General features: G+C 43.6%; 1 long non-coding RNA gene across 2 annotated transcripts in view; it reads right to left on the reverse strand.

Annotated features, from left to right (window-relative positions):
- Nucleotides 1-636: 636 nt before the first annotated feature.
- The window catches only part of LOC147703623 (uncharacterized), a 145,715-nt gene continuing 119,820 nt past the window's right edge, over nt 637-26,531 (reverse strand). The window contains exons 3-5 of one of the 2 annotated variants that reach the window (XR_015297589.1): nt 9,411-9,506; nt 1,653-2,616; nt 637-1,137 (exon numbers count right to left, since the gene is read on the reverse strand). This is a non-coding gene — a long non-coding RNA (uncharacterized LOC147703623). Of the gene's footprint in view, nt 2,617-9,410; nt 9,507-26,531 lie in introns of both variants that reach the window. The other variant, XR_015297588.1, reaches the window with a different exon arrangement.

Raw genomic sequence — 26,531 nt, forward strand, 5'->3', positions numbered from 1 at the left:
CTTTATTAAATTGGTGTAACGACATTCAGTAGTTTTTTAGATAAAAGTTTGTAAAAAAACACCTTGTGGGGCTGGCTTGAAAGAGCTAACATTTTGTATATCTTTGACATTTTTAATCAATTCAGAAAATCACAATAATTTGCAATGGTCTTCAGAAGGGCTGTAACAAATATCTTCCTCTATAATAAAGAAAGTTCACACAGTAGAAAAATAGTATCCAAAGCTTTGTTTTGTCACCAGGTGAGGTACCAGACCCCCAGGCATGCAGAGGCATGGAAAAATCAGCAAACTCTCAGCCCAAAAAAGGATCTGTGATTCCATAGTCCATTTAGTGACCTTTAAAAAAGGAACTTTTTTGTCAGAAAATGTTTGTAAGCAGCGTGGTTTAGCACACATGGTGGAATGGGTGTCGGGCTCGTCATAGGCTAGACCAGTGGTTCTTAACCTGTGATTCAGGGATCCCTGTGGGCCTGCAAGAGCTCCTCAGGGGGTTTGCTATTATTTTGGGAAGGTACACATTATTAAATTAATAAATTAAAATTAATAATGTATGTACATATTTCTTGGTAACAGATCTAGAACCCTTTTGCTCAGTTACTCATTCATACCCAGAGAGATACTAAAGAAATACGCAAAGAGGCTTCCCATATTTAATGAACCATTTTGATTCTTGTGCAGAAGAAATGCGCTTCAATGATTAATTGAAAGAAACAGTTGGCTGTGATTAGCAATATGAGAACAATTAAAAGGATAAAAAATTCCACCATTGTGCGAAAGCAGTACATATATGCTGGTATATAAGTAAGGTGTATAATGTTCTCCTACTATGAACTGCCTGACCTAGTTACCTAGGGAAGGTGATCTGCAAAAATCCCCTACTGAATGACCTAGCTCCCCATTTCCTATGGGAGAATGGGTTCAGGTCCCCGTCTTGGTCACAGTTGGGCATCCCTCCTTGCAGGTGGTACACAGGAATCAGCTGGGCTAAGACTCTGACAACCGGAGACCTGGCAGTTAAAGCTGAGTGCTCCTTTGATTTGAACACTGAAATGCGTGTATATATAATAACAGCATCCATGCTTCCGTACTGAGGCCTCAGCCAGGCTGTCATTGCTTATCCTCTTCTGATAAATCCTCCTGTAGAAAAGAAGGCAACTTAAGAAATGTGTGCATGGAAAATGCCAGTGTTTCTACTCTGGCCTAACCCGTCCATGTGAAATAAGCTCCTGCAGGTGTTCTTCTATGAATATTGTGTAGACAAATGCTTTAGCCTCGTGTATTTTTACATTGTATTTACATGCAATTATTTCTTATGTGTGATGTATTAGGTGTTATTTTACAACTTATTCAGGTAAAATTAACACCCCTGTATTGACACTTGAAAACAAAATGTTGTTGTGATGCTTGTGGTGCCTGTGGGTGTGCATTCAATTTTGGGTGTGTTGTTTGAGTGCAATGGAATATGAAAAAAGGGGCATAACACATTACCTACATGTATTTCTGAAGCAAACATATACAGGTGTACTGACATATTAATAAGTAGTACTTACCAGCCTTCACTCAACCGAGGAAGCACTCCATTAGCAAACCACTGCTAAAATAATGCTAGCACAATGGGAACATCTAAATATGGGTGGCACAAACCCACTGACCTGTTGGCAACAGATTACTGTTAGCATGCAGAGTAGTCTGCTGAGTCGACGAAGTTGCACCGCTACACAATGGGAAACAGTCTTCTGTCGACCCAGACGGCGCTTCAGCTAGCCCACATTTAAATATGGTGAATGGGATACCGTCAGCTTGGTGGAGTGTTTGTATATTCTGCTGCGGAGTGACGAAGGGAGTCCTTCCAAGAGCTAAATCAGACGTCAAGTTAGGCAGCCAACCCTGGTTCTGCAAGGCTATGTGTAGAAAGGGTTCACCACACGCGATGGGTTGGGCACAGGGGTTGGTAGCAGACCAGTTCCTGGTTCCACTTCTTCCCATTTTGGGTTGGAAGCAGGGCGGCTGACCACAATGGTGGTTATATATGAATTGTGGGTTGGATGCAGGGCTTGGCCGGCTGACCTGGTTCTGTGACCAACCACAGCACTGTAAGGCCATTCTCAGCAGTGGCGTGGAATTATGTGGTGGGTCAGCAGCAGGGTCTAGTTTAAGGTTGGGCCATGCGCCAACCTCAGCAGGGCACGGTCATGCACATCAAGGGTTGGCTGCACATGCTCGGTTGGGCACAGGATCTGGTTGCAGGTTCGGGCCTGTGGCCAACCAACACTGTGAGAAGTCAGGGTTGTCTGCTTGTGATGGTTTGGGCCAGGCCCTGCATCTAACTTTTGTTGGGGACAGCTGAAGGTTGTGGATAGTGGGATTGACTGCCCATTGCATGTTGTGCCCATGGCTAATGTTGGTTGTCCTCAGTGGTTTGGGTGCAGGGCCTCACACTGACTTGGTCCTGCAGGGAATCTGTGGGTACACTTTGTTAGTGCCCTGTGTGTCAAGCCAGGTTCATTAGTATGCAGAAAAATGTTGGAGCTAAATGTGATATTCCTGGTTGTAGACGTTTTCATCCCAGTGGTGAGATACAGAGTGAAGAATCTTCTAACTCGAAGTCTGTGGTGCCTAATCAGAGGGTCGACATAAATATATGTTAAAAAAATGTATCACATGCATTTTTCAAATGTTTGCAGTCAAAAGTTCATGGCAAGTTGAGGTCAGAGCATGTGTGAAAGAATGTAATAACTGTTAGCTTCCAGACATTATTGGACCTAAACTAGGAATCAGAAATGCTTTAAAGCATGAGCAAATGGGACAATTGCCTAGAGCCCCCAACTTCAAAGACACCCCCTGGTAAAGTAAATTGGAATGACAAAATTGCTACCATAATAAGGTTGCTCATAAAAAACAGCATCTTTTTCTAATTTGACACCTGATCATTCTTTTTTTTTGTTTAGGAAATTTTTATTTATCATTTGAAAGATAATACAAAAGACATGTCGTAAATATTGGGAAAAAGTACATAAACATAAGTATAACATGACATGCGTAATCATAAAGAAATGCATAAGTAAGAGGGAAAAAGAGAAAGAGGATAGGTAAAGTTAAGGGAAAAGAAAAAGGAAAGAGAAAAGGAAAGAAAGAAGGAAAAGAATAAAAGAAAGAGAAGATAGAAATATTCTATGTGGGACTATCAGCAAGAAATGAAGTAGGAGATTTGGAAGAAAGATAAGTTGTGAAAGGAAGCCAAAGTAGATCAGATTTAATTTTCTGGGGAACAGAGGTGGAAGATGCGATAGAAATTCTGTGTTCATCACAAATAAAATTCCACCAGGTATGTATAGAGAGCTTAGAATTATCTTTCCAACACAATAAAATAACTTTAAATGCAAGAGCAATAAACCAGTCTAATAACTTAGCAGAAGAAGAGACAATAGTAATATCATCAGATAAAGAACCTAAAAAAACATTCAATAAGGATAATGGGGCGGAGCAAGAAAACATTGGCATGCAAATATTCCATACTTCATTCCAAAATGATAAAACATATGAACATTCGTATAATTGATGTTTAAGAGTTCCAGTTTCCTTAGAGCATGACCAACATAAGAATGAGGAAGTTTGGGAAAACTTATGAATATTAACTGGGGTAAGAACAACTCTATGATAAATAAAGAATAAAGATTGAGTAATACGTGCAGCAATAGATACTTAAAAAAGTTTGGACCATATACGATCCCACAACACAACAGGCAGGGAGACATCAATGTCAGTCTCCCAAACAGTCTCTACATTTGATTTAGAACGTTCTGAAACATTAGATAACAAAATTGAATAAACAAGAGCAGCTTTTGGTTGTTGAGTAGAAAATAAAGAATACAATGGAGTGGTAGGGATGAAAGAAAGAGAAGCCTCAGGTAAGGAGAGGGAAGACAAATGTGACTGAATGTCAGACGTTATAATGGTATATTCAATAAGAAACGATAAAGGCAAATGGAATACATTTTGCATTACTGAAAAGGAAAGGAGAGAGGGACCATCAAAAAACTGATGTACAAAGCAAATATCCTTCTCTTTCCAGTGTTTAAAGTAAAATGATTTGCCTTTGTATCTGAGGAATTTGTTGTACCACACAATAGGGGATAAAAACATTGAAGAGTAGATAAAGTAGAAGAGAAAACAGTATGTAATAATAATTGGGAGTATTTCAAAATGGGATATTTGGATAAAAAAGAACAATTTGACATGAAAACAGTATGTTGGAATGAGAAGTCTTTCAAAAGGGAGCGTTCAAGGAGATCCCATTTAGGTACAGGGTTATCTGTGAAGTCATAAGCCAAGGAAAAGGACTGTTTAATCAAAAAGGCAGAGTGGTATGTTTTAAAATCAGGAAATCGAACGCCACTTTCAGGTTTAGGTCGAATTAACTTGTGTAATGCAATTCGAGGGTGTTTGTTGTTCCATAAAAATTTAGTACAAATAGTATTAATAGGATTTGGGAATTTTAAAAGGGAGCATGGAAACAGTATAAAGAACATGTGGAGTAATCATCATTTCGATAGTGTCTAATCTGCCCCACCAGGAAAGGAATAAGGGGGACCAAATTTGAAGAAGGGATTGAATTTTCTTAATAAGAGAGTCAAAAGTTAATTTAAGGGTGTTCGTTAAGGATGAAGAAAACTATATACCAAGGTATTTGATTTTGGAAGGACACCATGTAAAATCCGTATTGTTAAACATATACTGGAAACAGATCGAATTGAGGTGTAGAACTTCCGTTTTAGATAAATTGAGTTTGTAACCTGATATAGAGGAATACAAACGCACCTCACTCAAAAAGTGTGGGAGGGAAGATTCAGGATCGGACATGTATATCAGGACATCATCTGCATAAGCAGACAATTTAGTTTCAGTAGAGGAGAGTTTAAGGCCAGTAATATTAGGATTAGAACGAATGCGTTCTACAAAAGACTCAAGACAGAGAATAAATAATAAGGGGGAAAGGGGACAACCTTGTCTCGTGCCTCTAGACCACTGGTACTCATAGTACGGCCCGCGGGCCGGTGGCGGCCCGGCAAGCCTTCCCTGGCGGCCCGCGGACCTTGCAAACATGTAGCCGTGTTTAAATTTTTTTTTTTTACAGTGTCAGCAAACACCTCTGAAGCAGCGCGACTCAGACTGCTGCTCTGTGGGGGCCGGGTGATTCCCTTCGTAGTCCGAGTGGGGCTGCAAGGGGGCTAAGAGGTGACAAAGCCTCATTAACAAACGAATGGTCTTTTGAAGACCCGTGAAGTGCTCCGGTGAGGCTGTGTTTGTGTGTGTGCCTGCCCAGAAGCTGTCTCGGCCCTGGCACACACGGGCAAGGTGGAGGGAGGGAGAAAGGGAGGGCGAGAGACGGGGAGGGAGAGTGAGGGCAGGAGAGCGAGGGCAGGAGAGTAAGGGAGAGGGAGAGCGAGGGCAGGAGAGCGAGGGAAGGAGAGAGCGAGGGAAGGAGAGAGCGAGGGAAGGAGAGAGCGAGGGAAGGAGAGCGAGGGAAGGAGAGCGAGGGAAGGAGAGCGAGGGAAGGAGAGGGAAGGAGGGAGAGGGAAGGAGGGAGAGGGAAGGAGGGAGAGGGAAGGAGGGAGAGGGAAGGAGAGCGAGGAAGGAGAGCGAGGGAAGGAGAGCGAGGGAAGGAGAGCGAGGGAAGGAGAGAGTGAGGGAAGGAGAGCGAGGGAAGGAGAGCGAGGGAAGGAGAGCGAGGGAAGGAGAGAGCGAGGGAAGGAGAGAGCGAGGGAAGGAGAGGGAAGGAGGGAGAGGGAAGGAGAGAGCGAGGGAAGGAGAGCGAGGGAAGGAGAGCGAGGGAAGGAGAGAGCGAGGGAAGGAGAGCGAGGGAAGGAGAGAGCGAGGGAAGGAGAGCGAGGGAAGGAGAGCGAGGGAAGGAGAGCGAGGGAAGGAGAGAGCGAGGGAAGGAGAGAGCGAGGGAAGGAGAGGGAAGGAGGGAGAGGGAAGGAGAGAGCGAGGGAAGGAGAGCGAGGGAAGGAGAGCGAGGGAAGGAGAGAGCGAGGGAAGGAGAGAGCGAGGGAAGGAGAGAGCGAGGGAAGGAGAGCGAGGGAAGGAGAGCGAGGGAAGGAGAGCGAGGGAAGGAGAGCGAGGGAAGGAGAGCGAGGGAAGGAGAGCGAGGGAAGGAGAGCGAGGGAAGGACAGCGAGGGAAGGACAGCGAGGGAGGAGAGAGTGAGGGAGGAGAGAGTGAGGGAAGGAGAGGGAAGGAGGGAGAGGGAAGGAGGGAGTGGGAAGGAGAGAGCGAGGGAAGGAGAGCGAGGGAAGGAGGGCGAGCAAAGGAGGGCGAGGAAGGAGAGAGTAAGGGAAGGAGAGAGTGAGGGAAGGAGAGAGTGAGGGAAGGAGGGAGTGAGGGAAGGAGAGAGTGAGGAGAGAGTGAGGGTGAGGAGAGAGTGAAGGTGAGGGGAGAGGGAGGGCGAGGGAAGGAGAGAGCGAGGGAAGGAGAGAGCAAGGGAAGGAGAGAGCGAGGGAGAGAGTGAGGGAAGGAGAGGGTGAGGGAAGGAGAGTGAGAAGGGAGAGGGAAGGAGGGAGAGGGAAGGAGAGTGAGGGAAGGAGAGTGAGGGAAGGAGAGTGAGGGAAGGAGAGTGAGGGAGCCCGCTAAGAGTGAGGGAGCCCGCTAAGAGTGAGGGAGCCCGCTAAGAGTGAGGGAGGGAGACAGAGTGAGGGAGGGAGACAGAGTGAGGGAGGGAGACAGAGTGAGGGAGGGAGACAGAGTGAGGGAGGGAGACAGAGTGAGGGAGAGAGAGGGAAGGAGGGAAAGGGAAGGAGGGGAAGGGAAGGGGAGGGAAGGGAAGAGGGAGAGGGAAGGAGAGAGGGAGACAGAGGGAAGGAAGGAGAGAGAGAGGGAAACTGAGGGAGAGGGAAACAGAGTGAGGGAGAGGGAAACTGAGGGAGAGGGAAACAGAGTGAGGGAGAGGGAAACTGAGGGAGAGGGAAATAGAGGGAGAGGGAAATAGTAAGGGAGAGGGAGACAGAGATGGAGAGGGAGACATAGAGAGTGAGACATTCAGAGTGAGTGAGACAGAGGGAGAGAAGGAGTGAGACAGTCGGAGTGAGTGAGACAGAGGGAGAGAGGGAGTGAGCGAGACGGAGGGAGAGAGGGAGTGAGACGGAGGGAGAGAGGGAGTGAGACAGAGGGAGGGAGGGAGCGAGACGGAGGGAGAGAGGGAGTGAGACAGAGGGAGAGAGGGAGACAGATGGAGAGAGAGAGAGAGAGGGAGGGAGAGAGAGGGAGGGAGATTGAGGGAGAGAGAGAAAGAACGAGAGAGAGAGAGAGAGAGAGAGAGAGAGAGGGGCCGGGTCTGGTGGCTCAGTGGACGAAGGCGTCCGCTGCAGGGACCTGTGATCAACCTCATGGTCACATTTTTGTTGTTGTTGCTCTAGCCCCGCCCCTTCCCCCACTGACCCCGCCCCCACTGGTGCGGCCCTCGGACATAAACCACACTGTAAATTTGGCCCCCGAGAGAATGTTTGTGAGTACCCATGCTCTAGACAATGAAAAAAAAATAGAAAATTGGTTGTTGACAAAAATACTAGCACGGGGAGAAGAGTAGAGGAGTTTAACCAAGGATATGAAACAAGGACCAAAACCAAACCATTTGAGGGTATGAAACATGAATTGCCAATTTATACGGTCAAAAGCTTTTTCAGCATCTAAGGACATAGCCGCCAACGGGACTTTAATGTTCTTACTACATGAAATGACATTGGAAAACAGGCGGGCATTATCAGCAGCAAGTCTACCTTTCACAAAACCCACCTGGTCAGTAATAATTAATCGAGGAATAATAGAATCAAGACGAGAAGCGAGGATTTTAGCAAAAATGTTACAGTCATAATTAATTAAAGATATGGGGCGATAATTTTTACAATGTGAAGGATCTTTGTCTGGTTTGGGAATGATGACAATTAGAGCTTCCAAAAAGGACCCAGAAGCCTTGGCATCTAAAATGAATGAATTAAATAACTGAAGGAGTTTTGGTGCAAAAAAGGAGTGAAAAGAAGAGTAAAATTAAACAGGTAAACCATCTGGACCAGGGGTCTTAGACTTTTTGAGAGAATTAATGGCAGTATTAACTTCCTGAAGAATGATTTCCCGTTCCAAGTGAGCAAAGTCCACCGGAAGAGAAGGAGGGGGAGGGAGGCCTTCAAAAAATGACGTTAAGTGCACTTCAGAGGGGTGGGTGTCATCAGTATACAAGGCTTGGTAGTAATTTTGAAATACTTCAGCAATGTCCTCATCAGACTTAACCAATTGATTTGTAGAATCATTAAAGATGGGGCCAACAGTTTTACGTTCGGATTTGATTTTTAAATAATTCGCCAACATTTTCCCTGCTTTATTTTGGCCACCATGGAATTTAGATTTGATTTTAAGAAGGGTGTTACAAGCTTCATTGGTTAATATTTTGTTTAGGTCTGTTTTGGCAGAAATTAATTCCTGAAGGGCGGAGGAGGATTTGGAGGAAAAATAGGAATGCTCGAGGCGCTTAATCACCTTAAACTGGTCTTCGTACTTTTGTCTATTAAGTTTCTTCTTTTTGGAAACATAGGATATAGTGAATGCACGGAAAGCAGCCTTAAATGCATCCCAAGTGTTAGGAATGGAGGTGTCAGAGGGGTTATTAAAGGAGAAAAACTCAGTAAAAAACTCCACACTCTCTTTCACAAAACTGGCATCAGACAAAAGAAAGGAATGTCATTTCCAACGACTAAATTTAGAAGAGATAAGGGCAAGATCTAGGTTAGTACAAACAGGAGCATGGTCAGAAATGAATATAGAACCAATGACAGATTTTTGAATGGAGGGCAAAAGAGATTTACTAATCATAATGTAATCAATTCTCGAGCGTGTATGATGTACATTGGAAAAAAAAGTATATTCTAGCAAGTCCGGATTACACATTTTCCAGGAATCATATAAAGGACGAGAGGCAATAGCAGATTGAAAACTCTTATGGGATTTGTCAGGTTGAAATTTACTGGAGGATAATCTGTCTGAAAAGGGGTCTAACCACTGATTGAAATCACCTACTATGACAAAGTCAGGACAATCTATGAACAAAATCAGGACTTTAATGTCTTTCCAAAATTTTGGATCAGGGCGTACTGGACCATATATGTTGAGTAATACCAACGTCTTATTTTGTATGACGACCTTAGCCATTGCCCAACGTCCTTCATCATCACAATGGGAGGAAAGAATTTGAACATTTAAAGACTTATGAAACAATATAGCAACCCCTCCCTTTTTATTTACAGCAGGTGAGAACACAACTTGACCCACTGATTGCCTCCTCAGCTTAACAGATTCGACATCCAAACAGTGCGTTTCCTGAAGAAAAACAACCTGTGAATGAAATTTAGATAAATGGGACAATACCTTTTGGCGTTGACAGGATGACCAAGACCACGGACGTTCAAAGTTACACATGATGGTAGGAAGGGAAAATGGGCGACAAATGGAGCAAGGAGATAACTACAAAAAGGAAGACAAAAAACACATAAGTAATTAATAAGGGAACTCCCAGAACTGTCACAATACTGGAATCAAATACATCAAGAGATAGAAGAAATAACAACACGAAGAAAAAGAATAGAAGTAGAGAACGCTTAGGATTAGAATGGAATTAAAATAGGAGAAAAAAAGAATAGCAGCCAAGAAGAAGGAGGAAGAAAGAAGAAGGAAAAGGAAAAAGAGACAAGTAAAACAAGAGAAAGAATGAACTAATCAAGGCACAAAGGCCTGATCGGAGAAAAAGAGAGTGACCAAAACATTCGAGGCGAGGATACACCAGAAAAAGAGGACATACCCCATGAGCCACCGAGAACGAACGGACATAAACAGAACAAAAAGAGAAAAGAACGTGAGACCTCAAGAAGAGGATCAAGATAAAGAAGAGGAACAAAAGAGGTCAAAAAAGATAATAAGAAGAGTTACAGCGAATAACACACAGGAGGAAAAACATTATATATTAGTGTCCATGTTGGCAGGAGAATCACTCTGAAGATAATCGTGGAGCTTCTGTGGGTCATCAAAGGATCTGGTACAGCCATTATGTGTGATCTTGCAAAAACAGGGATGCAGGATTCCATTTTGAATGTTCAGTTGTCTCATTAGAGGTCTAAGATACAAGAATTCCTTGCGCCGGGCATTCGTAGCAGAAGAAAGATCTTGCGAGATAACAATGTTATGCCCAGACCATTGGAGACGTCGCTTGATACTGGAGGCCTTCAGAACAGACATTAATTCTGTAAATTCAAGGAAGAGCAGAATGATGCCACAAGGTTTCGTAGGGTTGGAATTAATCCAACCAAGATGATGGGCTCTCTGAATATTAAGAGGATGCAACGTTGGCTGAAGATCCAAAAGTTCCTGTAGAAATTTCCGAATAAAAGACATCATGTCAGATCCTTCCAAATTTTCCGGAACACCATAAACGCGTAGATTGTTCCTACGATTGCGATTTTCCAAATCCTCTGTGTGGAGTTTGAGCTTGTGGATTTCCTGCTCCAATAATGGGATTTTAGATGAAACATCTTGAATATCACTCACACGTTTTTCCAGATTCAAAACCTTGCCTTCCATGATAACCCAGCGCTCCTCAATCTGCTGAAGCTTCGCATTAGTGGCAATCATGAATGGTTGAAGGCCACGAACTTCCTCACGAATAGTACCCAAAACAGGATTAGAGGATGACTTAATGGGAGAAGGTGGGTCATTCTTAGGCCTCTTAGGTTTAGCGCCTGTATGTGACAATTTTGGAGTAAGAGAGTCATTTGCCATGGTGATGAAATCCTACCAAAGAGAGTCACACAGGAAATCAGCAGGAGTCTACGAAGGTGAAGAGAGTGCACTGGCGTGAAGATGCTGAAGTAGTAATAGAGGCACACCAAGAGTGGTAAAATGTGGCAACAAAAAAGATCAGGTAAAGGAGTGCACGATCCTTGCAAGCCGAGGCACTCACGGTGTTGAGAATGTCATAAAGATCTGCAAAACTGAGTTAATAATTACCACAAACAGATGGAGAGCATCTATAAACGCCAGCACAGATATGATGTAGTAGAATGTAAAAACGCTGAAACTTTAAAGGTGGTTGCGTCATAGAAAGCAATAAAAATGAAGACGGCTTTCCAAAACCAGCAAGACGAACATGGCGATCTTGTTATCCTCACAAAACATATGAAAGGCATGACCAACGCATGAGCAAGAGGTCAGAGGGACGGAGCAACAAGAGAGCTGAAAATACGCAGAAAATAACTTCAGGCAATTCCTCCGGACAACACTTGAGTGAAGATATTAAGCAGTAGAGGAGAAAAGGAGAACACTTCAAAAATGGCAATCTTAAAATGGCGGCCGGGTTTCCTCACGGAGCTCAAATGTAGGGTAGCGAGGGTTGAAAGACAAGAGGCAGTTGGCAGAGAACAGCAAGAGATTGGCAGAAAAAATAGCAGTTTGGCCAGGTGACTCCTTTGAAGTTAGGTGGAAGTCATGTGAGGGGAAGCGGCGTATGAAGGTAAATGCAAGTGCGAGGACGGCATATAAAATGGCGGCCGCTCGCGTTAAGGGGACAGTTGAAATTACCGTAGCCGATAACTGTCGGTTCGCTGCAGGAAGACGCCGCACATCTGTGTCATCTTGCTCTAGACCCCTTCCGCCGGTACTGCAACTCAGTCAGCCGTTCGAAAAACGGCAAGAAAAGCTCTCACGGCATCCGCTCTGAGTGTCCGCAGCGGAGCTCACAGAGAAGCCGTCCTCCCTCGATGGCGCGCAAGCCACGCCCCCGACAGCTGAGCATTCTTAACAGAAACAGAATGCGGGAATAACCAAGGGAATGGGCCAGGCAAAGCCACACAGAAGGACGCAAAGCAGAGCAAACTCTTACACATGTGTTTGGTTTCCAGTTTAAAAAAGCGCAAATTGCATTTAGTGCTACTTTGCAGCACTTTGCATCAAAGGGACGTTATAAGGGTGTAGTTTGATGGATAGGCACACACTCTCAAGGTTTCGTGATAAAAACCCTTAAACACTAAGATAGCAAAACTGGTCTTTGCGTAACCAAAAATATTCCTTGATGCAGGCGTTATCATGAAGAAATGTTTACATTTTTTTAGCGTTCCAGACATTTAATATTGGAACGTGTACAAATAGACTAGGATTCTGAACCTCACATTAAACACCCAGGCCCCCCATACAGGTATTTATGCTTGCATCTTGGCAGATGGAATAGGAGCTTATTGTTTCGTTTTCGAGATTGGAGTATAGTAAACTTACTAAACTTCCCCTTGGGTTACAACAGACACCTTGAAACCTTAAACTGTCCATGTAACCCTAACATGAAACAGAGCCTTATGCACTTTTTGTTCTTCTGTGGTTTTTACAAAAAGCTTTCTGCTCATTACTTAATGCCCTACTGTAGAAAACAGAAATTGACTAGTTTTAGAATAGCTTTGAGGTCTTTTTTATTACTGGGAACCGATGAAGTAATATTTAGGGTGAGCTGCTTTCTCAAAGCTGCCGTTAGATCACGAGCCACCTTACATATTGATGTTTAAGATTTGCACATTTGCACTTTTTATGCACTTTAAATTTTCTAATTTGCACATTATTGCTGTTTTTGCACATTATGAATGTGGACTCATTAATGATGCTGCTCTATCCATCCATTTTTTCTCTTTTTAACTATGTTTTATAACTCATCTTTTTAATTGTATATAATAGCTGTTTTTAACAAGGAGGGACAATCTGTATGTAAATGTGAAAATGAAATTGATATGATTCATCAGTCTTAAATTTTGCTTTCCAGATGTCATACTATTGTATTGTATTGTTTTTGATTGCTTTAATTGTATTTTGTCTGTACTTTTATGGATGTTTTTAATTCCGAATAAAGATCTTTTGACTTGACTTTGACTAGGATTTCGATTTTGTGTTGGATGAATATGCTTCACGTACAAATGCTGTACTAAACGGCATGCACACACCTCTGCACCATGTGTACATTTTGTGGGTGGTGCTAGGCAGCACAGGGGAAGTGAGAACCAACTGACCATTCTTATTAAATATGGCTCTGCATTGCTTTCTCCCCCTTGTGCAGTGCAGTAAATTTGGCTGCTGTGCTGTATTGCACTAAATGTAATACATCTGCCCCTAAGTGTGCATGCCATTGTCTGCCCAGCCTTAACCCTTGCACTCTCGGACAGTTGACAGCAATAAATGATATTCAATTGAAAAGTAATATTTCCGTGCTGTTTCTCTTACCTTACCTTACGTCACCTCACCTCTTCTAACTTAACCCTCGATTTCTTTTTCTCTATGTAACTTCATCCTCTCTATCTCAGCGCTCTCTATCTTACCTCCCCACTCTCAATGCACCCAATTCATATTCCTCTTCTTCATCTCTTCCTACCTCATGACCTTTCTCCTCTCTTTCACTCTCTGTTCCGCTCTATTACTCTTGATTTCCTCTCTCTACCTCAACTCTCTCTACACAATCCCCATCCCTGTAGCACAGAAGGGCTCGTATCAGTTGTATGGGGGACATAAATGTTACATTCTTCCAAACAGGGTGTTCCAAAATATATATTGTTCGGGCCCTACAAATCCTTAAGATCACTGCTAGCAACCCGATTTTGACTAAAACACCTGATCTATGCGACTTTATACAGGTAGCCTGCACAAAAGGCCTTTCTTGGGTGCACATTCTCCATCCAATGCTTTAAAGGAGCAGACACTTAAAGATGCCATGCACTTACACTTCTTGTATTGGAAAGTAGCCATGCCTTCACTTTTCACCAGGCCAAACTTCTTCAGCAGAAGAATTCGAAGTGTCAATTTAAATTCTACCTACTGTAAAGTTACAGGTAGGCAGCATGTAGAGTGGCATAGAGGAGCCGGATTTGTCCTTTAGGACACACGCCAAGAAGACCGCGGGCGTGTGCTATGGAATGCTCCGGTCGGCCCGTAAGGTTCTCCCCCTGCTGCCAGAACTCTCCCGGAAGCTGTTAGTCCAAGGCTTAATCATCTCACGCCTGGACTACAGCAATGCGCTCTTTCTCGGAGCGCCAGAGTCAACGTTTAAGATCCTGCAACAAGTGCAGAACGCAGCAGCAAGGCTGCTGCGGAACGTTCCGGCTAGGCAGTCAGCCAGGCCTGCTTTAAAAGCACTCCATTGGCTCCCTGTCAGAGAGAGAGTTACCCATCGCCCACAAGAGCTTGCAGGGGAAAGGACCAGCTATTCTGAAGGACATGATTCGGCCCTATAAGCCCACAAGAGCCTTACGCTCTGACAACAAACATCTCCTTCAGACAAAGAGAATCAGGAGAGCCCGTTCAGGTGGCAGGAGCTTTTCTATCCATACAGCTCGCGCCTGGAACTCCCTCCAACTCTCACTGCGCTCCGAATCAAACCTTCTCAGATTCCGAAAACGTATCTTTTTCCAGAATAATTATAGCTCCTCTGTTCTCTATTAGTAGCCTGCTCTTGGTTTCTTTAAGCGCTGGGATGCCCCAGGGTAACCGTGCGCGGTACAAAATTCAATAATAATAATGAGCATCTGGCCATCCAGCTTTTTTGCAATCACTGCCTTTGTCACCTTTTGACACAAAGGCCTCTTCGTATGTCAGTCTATATATGACTTCTGGCCCATCACACCTGCTAACAGCTCAGATTTCTATAATTATCTAATGATTTGAGGTTACAACTGGTTCTTATACCAGTGTGCAGTTGTTCTCACATTTAAGCATGCAGTTGCAGAGGAAAGTAAATGTGCAGAGTTTATATAGTGTGTAATTGTTGGTATATTTTTGTAGATTATTGTTGAGATACAAATCGTAGAATGACTAGGGGTCTGATTTAAAGTTTTGCGGACCACATTATTGAGTCACAAATATGACGGATATCCCATCTGCCATATTACAAGTCCATTCGATGCTATGGTACTTGTAATACGGCGGACGATATACCAGTCACATGTGAGATGGAATAACCCACCCCCAAACTCTAAAGTAGGCCTATAGAGTCCCTGGCGTTCAGATATGATCCAGGGCTGTCCGCATAAGTAAAAAGGTTCATAACCACATTCATAGACAATACCAGAACCCTCTTCTGTGGATAAGCAATTGGACCCTACTTCCTAGCAGCTGTGTTGGCTCCTAAGAAATGGGATGTGTTCCTTTGCAGGATCCGAATTATTTCCCACAATGTAGTCGTTTTTGAGATAAAAGTTGGTAAAAAAATACTTGTGGGGCTGGCTTGAAAGGGCTAGCATTTTGTATATCTATGCCATTTTTAAATGCGATTCAGCAAATCACATTAACATAAAATGGGCTTTAGAAGAGCTCTAACAATGTGTTTCCTCCATCTTGAAAATATTTTCACACTGTGGAAAAATAGTTTCCAAAGTTGTGCGGTGCATTCCACTGCATGTTGAAATTGGGCAGCATGATAGAAGCTGATAATATCAAGGCTTCCATGACCAACTCTGCTGATGAGAATATTTTACATATGAAATTATTCTTCAAGGACCGGGTGGTGGTGATGAGCAATTGCTCACAAAGCCATCTTTAAAACAGAATGCTATAAGAACAAGAGTTACTATTTTGTGTTCTTTGCTGTTTCAGTCGGTTTTGTCTAGCTTACACTACAATAGGTTTGATTGTTGGACAGTGTGTGCATGCCCACTCAGTCTTTTATCCAAATTAAAATTAGGCATAAATTGTATAATTCCTAGTGTAATCATGTGGGTTTACATAAGAATTCCTCTAGATTATGCTTGGATTACACGACAAGAGTAATTCTTAGTGTTATTTCTATTTACAAAGTGCTCCCTCACATCAAAAAATGGATGTGAGGATATATTTTGTGCTTTGTAATAGCGTAAAATGTCACGGAACATACATCGAAAGCATGAGCAGCCACAAACACTCACTAAATGTAATCTTGAGGTAGGACTTCGCCCAATTTACTACCACCACCATTCAGTGCTATTTTCTTATCGTAAAATGCACTGTATTCAAAATAGACAGAAGGACAAAATGCACTGTATTCAAAATAGACAGAAGGTCAAAATGTAATGTATTCAAAGTAGAAAGAAGGATGCCTTTTGCACTAATAAATAGCACTAAATGCAGCAGAATATGGATAGCAAGCATGAGCGGTGGCTCACGCTTGTGAAATGTGTTCTCTCGGATAGGATTTTCCCCCAAATGTATTGCGATTTATATAGCGCACGTATCACCCGAAGGCATCAAGGCGCTTGCCTTGGGAACCCGTCCTGGCTTTTCCCTGAGAGATAACCCCTACTGGGCATCCCCAAGGTGAAAGCCAGGCATCCCCCAGCGGGTGGGCCGCCGTAGTGGAGATTAAGCAACTATTGCCCAGAGTTGCAGCATGGGACCCCATGATTAGAATCGGCACCGAGGCGAGAATTATCGAGTCCGTGGACATTTTGGGATCAGGACCCTGCCGCGTCGGGAATTGAACCCTGATCCCGGGCCAGACCTCTGCATCAGGGTCTGCCGCTCTAATCAGTGAGCCACACTCCTCCTCCTCTTAATTATGTAAGGAGGAGTAATCACATAATTATCGGTAAATCTGCATCAAAGAGTTAGACAGAATCAACGAAATTACTCTGATTACTCTAGCAAAATCGAAATTTCGCCGAAGCCTAATACAAATATTTGACAGATTGGCTTTGCTGATGTTTTCCCCGTTGTTTGAGGAGGCCAAAGGTTTGCTTCCTGTGGCATGAGGTATGCTTCTTGTCTATATGTTTGTTGTAATTCAGTGAGGTTAACAGTTCTGTAAGCAATAAAATGTAGTCCAACTCTGCTGGAATCCAAACTGCATATTTTTTAAATAATGTTTCCAACAGCATTTTACATTATCTCCAAACATTTTCCCCACTCAGAAATGTTAAAAGAGACAAAACTGTGTCTGTCATAAACACAATGTATTCTTAAACCCATACACTGGTCAGGTGAGGACGCCAGGCAGCCTCAATCTTGCAACTTGTTCCCTCCTGACACTCAGGTGTATACACGAGGGGTGCTTCTTTCAAGTCAGGTGCACATTAGTGCCCTAAGCAGTCAGCCTCTTAATTACCCAGAACTTTGCATTTCATTTAGTTTGTTAAGACAACATTTAAAGCATTTGAGATTAAGGGCTGAAAGAAAGCACTCTGCTTTTGGGGATTCAAATTGGATGGAGAAGATGTGAACTTGCACTTTGATCTAAGTTGTTTAAAACAGAAAGCCGAGATATTGGGCTTGAAATGTATTAACAGGCTCTCTGGTGAAGCTGTTCACACATAGACTGTAATGGTGTTTACCCTGCATTTATAACAGTTATCACCTGTTTGAAAATGTTGTGTCTTGTTTACTCCTCACGAACCCCAGGTCTAGATATGGAGCCATTGAGCATTGACCGGAAACCGTGAGCTCCACCGTCCGCTTCCTGAACAGTAGACAACAACCAGAGGTCAATGCAGCAGCTATGCTTTTGCAGCATGAGCTCATGATAGTTCAAACTCACTACTGGGTGAACCTGATCCCCTTCAGCCCAAAATCATGACATTGAAAGGTTCTCATTTAGAGATTAGTGGAGTGGAAGTTCTGTAATACATTTGAGTAACTTCCCATCCGTCAAACCTGCCGTTTCACAGCCACATTTGGAAGTAGGGCAGTGGCTGATTTATTTGTTAAGTTTTTTGCTGGTGAAATCTCCATGTGCTCCATCAGAAAAGCCCTTTACCAGAAGCATATTTTCCACAGACCCTCATGGTCAAAGATGCAAAAGCCCAGCCCTACTTACGGGTGAAAGGTACCGCATGCATTCAATGCTTGTGAACCAGGGATGGGCAAAGTGAAATCCAGGGAAATAATTCCCTAAGGATCATGCAGGTTTCTCTTCTGTTCTTTAGAAACAGTTGGGAGGTTTGTTTCTGTAAAGCAAACGTGAGTGCAAAGTGGGCACAAAAACAAGACAGGGCACTCAGATTTTCAGCAGGGATGAAAGCATAGACACTACATTTACATCACAGAGATCCCTGCCGGACAGTTGGGCTGGTCTCAAAGGGCGCGTGTTCCTTTGCGAGTATCCATTTGGTGAGTGAAGGGAGTGTCTGAATTCCCCTGACTAGGCATGCTCTAAGGCTGCCTCCTCCATCTAGACTACCTCCTATTTTATCATGTAGCAAGGTCTCCTGGTCACGGCTGGGATCCTGCTAAAGAAAGTAAAGAATTGAGACCATATTTATGGCGAAGCGAGGCACGCTGCTGTGCTGAGTCACGAGGAAAGGGCAGGAATACATCGTATTTAGCCCAATATGGTGCATTCCTGTCCTTTCCCCAGCACTGGTGCACAATGGGCTGCCTAGCAGCATCGCAGGAACCCTTGCACCAAAGTGCAAGGGTACCTCCATTGCTTGCAGGATTGGGGGCACCTACCTGCACACAAAAAATCTCTGGAGGCATATTCCTCTATATTTCTGTGCTGCAATATACAGCACACATAGAAAGAGGAACTAACAAGGAGAAATAAAGATATTTCTCTTCATGACATGTCCCCTGGGAAGGTACAGCATTTTGGTACATCCCCAGGCTTACTAGTTATAGTAGATTTGGGAATGCGTTAAAATTCATGGGAGTTGAGTAGGAACACCCATGTAATGTTCATGCAATGCCTTCCCAGGGCAGAGTAACACAATGCAGTAGTTTGTGCTTTGTGTTGCTCTAGATATATGAAGCCAATCAGAGCCACACAAAGATGCCTTGCATGGCTTCATAAATCTCATTTTTAGTTGTGTTGCAAATACACCACTTTACGTGGTGCAAGTGCAATGCAACTGGCCTCATAAATATGCCACTTGTTGTTTAGCAAATGGAGGTATATACAGCATCATGTCCCAGAGCAGAGGTGTTTAGAAACATCATTGTGACAAGCTTCGGCTCAAAGATTTGGCTGTGCAGCACCAGACAACTTAAAGACCAGTACTGCATATATCCCTGGACCAACAAAGTGTATCAGGATTCAAGGAGGATTCACTGGGACTGTAATGGAATACAAACTGGTTCCCACTTTGCTAGCACTGGTTACAAGGTGAGTGATTACTACTACTCTAAAATAACAGACATTTGCTTCTCAATGTGACGGTCTCTCACAGGAGAGAATATTTATAAAGTGCCCCGTTTGGGGTACAGAGACGTCTTTGCACCACTTCCAGGCATTTATTAAAGTGAGTAACAGACACCTTCACCATGATTAGTTAGAAGCAGGGCATCTGTTGTCCATGTGATGCACGTCCATGACTTTTTATAAAGTAAATCTCAGACTAACATCTCCTAGACCTCGAGCCATCTTCCTCCATACTCTAGAAGGCAATGATCTGCCTTCTCCTAAAAAAACACCATCACTAAATCCTTCAGACCTAAGCAAAGGCTGCCCGATTTCCAATCTGTTCTACCTGACTAAATTATTGGAGTCCACTCCAGGGTAATAGATACAGTCCTCGCTATAAGTGCCCATACTCCTGAAATGTGTCGAACGTGCTGGTTGATGTAGAGAATCTGTTTTACTATCCTTGACTGACCAACTTCATCAGATCACATCTAAGGAAGATATGACTGCCTTAATCTTACCAGTTTGGTTAGCAACAGATAATTCCATGTACAACAAGATACTTGTCAAGTGCCTGTCAATATGCGAAGTGGTGGAAAAGTGCTAGAATGTATATTGTCGTTTTTTGTGACCACTCAAAACACTCCGCCTTCTCCCTCAATATGTCACATAAAACCAACAGTCTCATCATGTTTTTGATGAATAATTGCATTTTAGAGGATGCAATTGGCCTATGTTTTGAATGCTCGCAACAACACAGACCTGTTCCATTTGGTGCTACAGTTCTACCTAGTCAACCCTCCTATGTACTTTTAGGATTGGGCAATAGCCAGCATTTCAAGCTATTTGTTTCTCTAGACCCGGTTCACCACTTTCTGATTATTCATTAAAAAGAGAGAGTGCACTCTTCCCCCTTGTATCTCTGTAAATTTCTCCCCACCTTGCTGACAGTCTTAGAGTGAGAAGCAAACAGGAGGAAAGGATAGAACACCTAAATAGTGAGGAAAAGAGTGGTGTCGCCTCACGGGAGTAACACCATGGAGGCTCTGCAGGAAGGTACTCGCCTGCCGCCTAGGTTCTCATCATTAGCGTCCACCACTCATAAAGCAAGTGTGAAGTGTAAAGGAAAATAAACTAGTGAGGGTGCTAGGGCAACAGTACCTGCATGTGCACCAAGATTGGTGCACAGCAAGTCTGAACCCAACAGAGTGAAGAAAGATGACAAAGATAGTGCCACCCTTCTTTGTGAAAGTTAAAAGATGAGTTCACTGGTGTTCCGGGCATTGTCTCGGCAGCCCGGTTCCAGCTTGATTCACGAGACTGACGGGAGCAGCTCGCTACAAAAACATTCCCTATAACAAGGGACACAGACACTGCTAAAATGGAGGTATAGGTATGCCTTCCACAGTAGGTGACACGGAACACCTGTGAAAGGGTGCAGGGCGAAGTGACAGACCCAAGCCCTGAAGAAGTTGCCGTAAGTTGTTCTAGTTGGCAATGAAACATGTCGGCGTTTTAATTACGAGTCTACTCGCAGCCAGGAATAAAGTCAAGAGGGCCAGCGAGTTAGAACTCATCTTTTAACTTTCACAAAGAAGGGTGGCACTATCTTTGTCATCTTTCTTCACTCTGTTGGGTTCAGACTTGCTGTGCACCAATCTTGGTGCACATGCAGGTACTGTTGCCCTAGCACCCTCACTAGTTTATTTTCCTTTACACTTCACACTTGCTTTATGAGTGGTGAACGCTAATGATGAGAACCTAGGCGGCAGGCGAGTACCTTCCTGCAGAGCCTTCATGGTGTTACTCCCGTGAGGCAAAACCACTCTTTTCCTCACTATTTAGGTGTTCTATCCTTTCCTCCTGTTAGCTTCTCACTCTAAGACTGTCAGCAAGGTGGGGAGAAATTTACAGAGATACAAGGGGGAAGAGTGCACTCTCTCTTTTTAATGAATAATCAGAAAGTGGTGAACCTGGTCTAGAGAAACAAATAGCTTGAAATGCTGGCTATTGCCCAATCCTAAAAGTACATAGGAAGGTTGACTAGGTATAACTGTAGCACCAAATGGAACAGGTCTGTGTTGTTGCGAGTATTTAGAGAGGGGGACGACCTGTTCCAATAATCCCCTTAGCTCCTGGATGTAATAGCTATGTTTTGAATGGCCTGTCTAATACATTGTCCAATCTTATATTAAAATCTCCGGCCATTATAACTGGGGAAGTCAAATCCAGTAAATTTAAACAAATCATTCTAAAAGGTTCTATATCATCTATGTTCAGCCCGTAATACCCCACTAAGGTCTAGTTCTGATCATAGACTGACAAATTAGTGATGATCCAACTTCCTGATTTATCTGTGATTCTGTCTTTCATAGACACTTTCAGAATTTCTTTATCAAAAGAGCCTCCCCCTTAATGCTGTTGCTCTGATTGGTACAGAACACTTGTTAAACCCCTTTTCTAGTCTTAAAGGGGCCTGTACACTCTGCCCTTGTCATGGTAGTTTCTTTCAAAATGATTATATGTGCTGGAGAGTCACTTAAATATTGAATCAGTCTTTCTCGCCTCCCTTATACACCATTATGTTGCATGAAAGTGTTTGTATAGTAGCTATTTTAACTCGGCCTTCAACAACCATGTGAAACAGAACCGTGCAAAATTTTTTAAATATGTCTCTCTCTGAAGGTTCACCTAAACTTTTTGCTTTCTTCCTCTTTTTCTAACCTCATTTTAGTTGGCTTTAGTATTCTGAGCACTTTATCAATTCTAGCCCGTGCTAAAGTGCTTGTGGGTTTCCTCTAAACATGGTAACACTGGCTCATACCCAATTGGCACATTTGATTTATCTCCAAATGCCTAGTATAGTGTGTACTACCTGTGCCCTGGACCTGTAAATGTAATGTGTCACCCACCCAAGTAGATCTTTAAACATATCTCAGGCCTACTACCTCAGAGCCTGAGTGTGCAGTGTTATTGCCATATTGACTTGCAATTTAAAACCCCCTGCCAAGCCTTAAACTCCCCTTTTATTACGCAAAAGTCACCCCTAAAGTAGGTGTTAGGTAGCCCATTGGGCATACTTCTGTGTAAGTAAAAGGTAAGACATGTACTGTGAAGTTTTGCATGTCCTGATAGTGAAGGACATATACTTGCTTTTCATTACTGTGAGGCCTACTCCTTTCAGTGATTAATATTAGGAATTCCTTATTACCCTTTTAACCTGTAATTCCTGATTGAGAAGCACTGGAATGTTTCATATCATAGGCATGGCAATGATAAATCCTCTTTACTGGTAAAGTTAGATTTAACATTACTATTTTAGAAAGAGGGTGACAGCTTGACTTTGTGCATTCCCTCTAGTATGAGTATGAAAAAGGCTGTATTTCGATAAAAACATATCTTAAAAGCATAAGCATAGATAATTACTTTAACATCATAAAAGAAATTCATTTTTCGTCAACATGGACACTGAGGTGCCAACTTCGTACAATTTTTCTTAAAAGTACACATATTACATCAAGGATAAGACGCAGAGTAGAAAAATAATGCTACTCTCACATAAGTGTAAAATCACAAATTAAATATTTTCTGTTAGCCTTTTCAATCTGATGGACCAGGCCCATCTCAAAAACTTGGAAAAACCACATACATACAATAATCGCCACAGCCGAGCCCATAGTAAGAGCGGTCGGACTTTTACCAGATCATTAATCGAGTGACACCCCAATTCAAGTAACAGTGGGATCGTAGGGGTGCTCTGGGGGAGTGCCATTATATCTTTACGGAATTTATTTTCCGATATTGTCAACTGTTCAATATTACTTGCACCCCACAGTTCGGCTCTGTATAGGGCCGAGCTTACTCCTCTTGCCTTGTATATTTCTATAACCGGGGCAAAGGGTCTAATTGATGAAGAACGTTGTTCCTTGAGGATGGCTCCCGCTACCCTTTTGTGGCATAAGAGCATTTTCTGTATGTGAGGGTTCCACTGCATGGAATCGGTAATAGGTATTCCAAGATAATCAAATACGGTAACCCTTTCCAAAGATACAAGATTCAAGACTGGGGGCCTGCCCAACTTTTTTGGTGGATTCAGTACCAAGTACTTGGTCTTATCTGTGTTTATTACAATGCCTCTCAGGATACAGAAGGACTGGAAACTATCTAGGAGGCTCTGGAGTCCCACAGGGGACTTGGAAAGGAGGAGGGTATCATCAGCGAATAGGAGAGTTGGAATTCGCTCGCCCACCAGGGATGGTGCATCAGATGGACTTTTCAGTAAGTGCTCCACCACACCGTTCACATAAAGTGGGAACAGGGTGGGAGCAAGGACACATCCCTGGCGGACGCCCCTATTCACTGGGATTCTATTAGTCTTCTGTCACTGTGGGCCCCACCTCACTTGAGCAAAGTTACCCTTGTGGAGCCTCACTAAAATTGACAAGATGTTCGAGGGAATCCCCATTTCGGACAACACTCCCATAAACGTTCCCGAGGCACCAGGTCGAAGGTAGTCTTTAGATCAATAAATGCGAGGTAAATACTGCCTTTTCCCATGACGACCACTTTCCAATAAATAAGTAGCAATCTAAATCCCTGCTCTATGGTCCCAGTTCCGGCCCTAAATCCTGCTTGGTAGTCCAAGAGGATTTTATTTTCGTCAGCTCATTGCAAAATTCTCTCAAGTACCACCTTCCCGGCGACCTTCTAAGTGGAGTCGATCAGACTTATCGGACGGTAGTTGGCAGGGTCGCCCCTGTGCCCCTTTTTAAAGATTGGGACGACCTCTGCCCCCTTCCACGACTCAGGGATTATAGCGCCGTTATCCATGGCGTTAATTAAGATGGAAATAAGCTTTCCCCTTTTGGGCAGGTCAGAGCGTAGAAGGTCTCTGGGGATGCCATCAGGGCCTGCTGCTTTATGTGGCACAATGCACTTAATCGCATATTCCACTTCTTTCTGTGTATATGGGTAGTTATTGGGTTCCCCCAAAGTTGCCGAGAAGCTTTGAGAAATGGACTCATTTGAGCCACCCTGTGGAAACGAGTACAGTTTTGAGAAGTGGTCGAACCACGTTTGGCCTGCAATATTACACGATATAAGATTGTTTGCAGGACTATTCTTAGATCTTATTATACTCCAGAAATGGCCAGCAACTCGCCCAATGCTGGCCTCCTCGAGTGCTTGCCAATAGTGGTCCTCCCACTCTTTTTTTGCTTCTAAAACAGTCCGTCTATACTCTTTCCTGGCTAGCTGGATCAGTACTTGGGACTTACACTTAACTGCCTTGATTAGTGCAGATTTCTTATGACGGCATTTTGTTGTATACCAACCCTCTTTGTCATTTGGCTTACGGAGCTCTCTCTGTGTCACACCTTTGTTTTGGACTAAAAATAGGTTACCCAGTGCTTTAATGGTGTCTTGAAACATTACCGACACCCTAGATGGATCAGATCGATCTGCAAGGGTTATATTCAACTTAGTCTGTGCTGATAGCAGGAGGGCCCCAATATTCTTGGCTTTCGCCTCATCCAGAGCAACTTTGCACCATTTCAGGCGCCTTCGACAATTGGATGGACGAACTTCTGAGGTTGACATTGTTTCGGTTAGTGCTACAGGCCCATGCACACATGGCCACAAAGGATGTAAACTCAAAGAAAGTAGATTGTGGTCGCTATCAGTAATCGAGTGAACTTCCATATCCTGCATAAAGCGCCAAAGCTTAAAATCAAGGAGAATATAGTCAATCTTTGTGGAATGATTGACCCTATTATACGTGTGGGCCCCAGTTGGATCTGAAACAGTTCTACCATTTGCTGCTCTTAAGCCAAACTCCATGACTAGTGTGGTCAACTGTATAACCCGTTGCGACCACCTCTTTATCGGTTGGATTGCAAGTATAGGATTACTCCTCCTGACATCATCCTCGGCAATATCTAAGATGTCCTCTGCCGCAAGGGGCTCAGATGTACAATTAAAGTCCCCTGCAATCAGCACGTGCGTGTTGTGATAGCAGTGCCTGAATTCATTTTCCAGGAGAGTAACTATGGGTGATGGAGCGCCACCTTTAGTGCCTTAGGCATAAATGTTAAATATTTCCATTGTTCTCCCTCTCTGTACACCAATTACTGAGATCCTCTAGATGTCAGGGGAATTGCATTGCATTTGCTTAATGGTACATCCCAGAGAGACACTAACCCATATTAGGAGCCCACCTGAATTGCTGCCTCTTCCTGTGGAGGGGGATACTGGTGGTAAGAAGAAGGTGGTAGAGCCGACTTTATAGTGGGGCACCAGGCTCCAGGTCTCCTGGAAAATACAGATTGTGTAAGACTCAACCAAAATATTCCAGTCTGGGAGATTTGATTTCTTGGAGATGCGCGCTATATTCCAACACAGAATCTTTATGGGAGAATCAACTACAGCTAAAACCGGGGGTATATTTATTGGCGCTATATATGTACTATCTTGCAACCCAGCAGGGTCTGTTGTAAGATACAACAGGTTAATAGCCTGCGAGACAGGAGTCTTTCCCAGCTTAGTGAATTGGTCTGGCAGGGTCGGACTAATTCCATGGGATTCATCGCAAAAGGCCTGAATGCCGTTTATTCCAGGCCCGATTAGAGTCTCCTGTGGTCTTCCTTCTCTCTTAGGGCTCCCACAGTTACTCTGAATAATTGATAGTTCTCGCACTAACCTGCTTGTGCGGCTAGCGGCATTAGATAGAGGAAAACTATCAAAAGTTCCAAAAGTCCCTTGCTGTTCTACAAACTTCCTACTGCCAGCAGACCAGGACCTATCAATGGCATTTAATGAGAAATTAAGGGCACAGTAATCATCGTGTCAATATCCACAATCCAACCCGTAAAAGTCAGGGGTTCTGCTGAGGCCGGGTGCTATGTGGGTACAATGATTGTTATAGGTAGACCCACCTTGTCCCCCCCCCAGAGTGGGTAATGGGGATTCTGCGTGTGCTGCGAGTATGCAGATTGCAAGTGGAAGTGATTCAGATCGAAGGTATCAATTCCACTACAATCCTGACCAAACTGTTGATTACATATGAACCTCGCAACACGAACGTCCCTAAAATTTACAAGGATACAGTCCCCAGAGATATCCTTAACCCTGTTGCCAAGCCAATTTACCCTTCTTACAAAGAGGACATGACCGTCAATTTGGCTCGGGAGCGGTCTGTTCTTATTCAACCAGTAAGTGGTTTTATTTTTGAGTTCGTGATAGGATTCCGATTTACCAGCCTTTAGCTGTGGAACTCCAGTTATCACCACTACATAGGGAAGACATTCGGGGGACAGGTTGATATGGATTGGATTTTGGTTATCTGACGTTGCCATACCAGGCTTTTCTTTTGATGTAAGTTGGTCACT

This window comes from Lissotriton vulgaris, chromosome 7 (genome assembly GCF_964263255.1).
Source record: "Lissotriton vulgaris chromosome 7, aLisVul1.2, whole genome shotgun sequence".
Lineage (NCBI taxonomy): Eukaryota > Metazoa > Chordata > Amphibia > Caudata > Salamandridae > Lissotriton > Lissotriton vulgaris.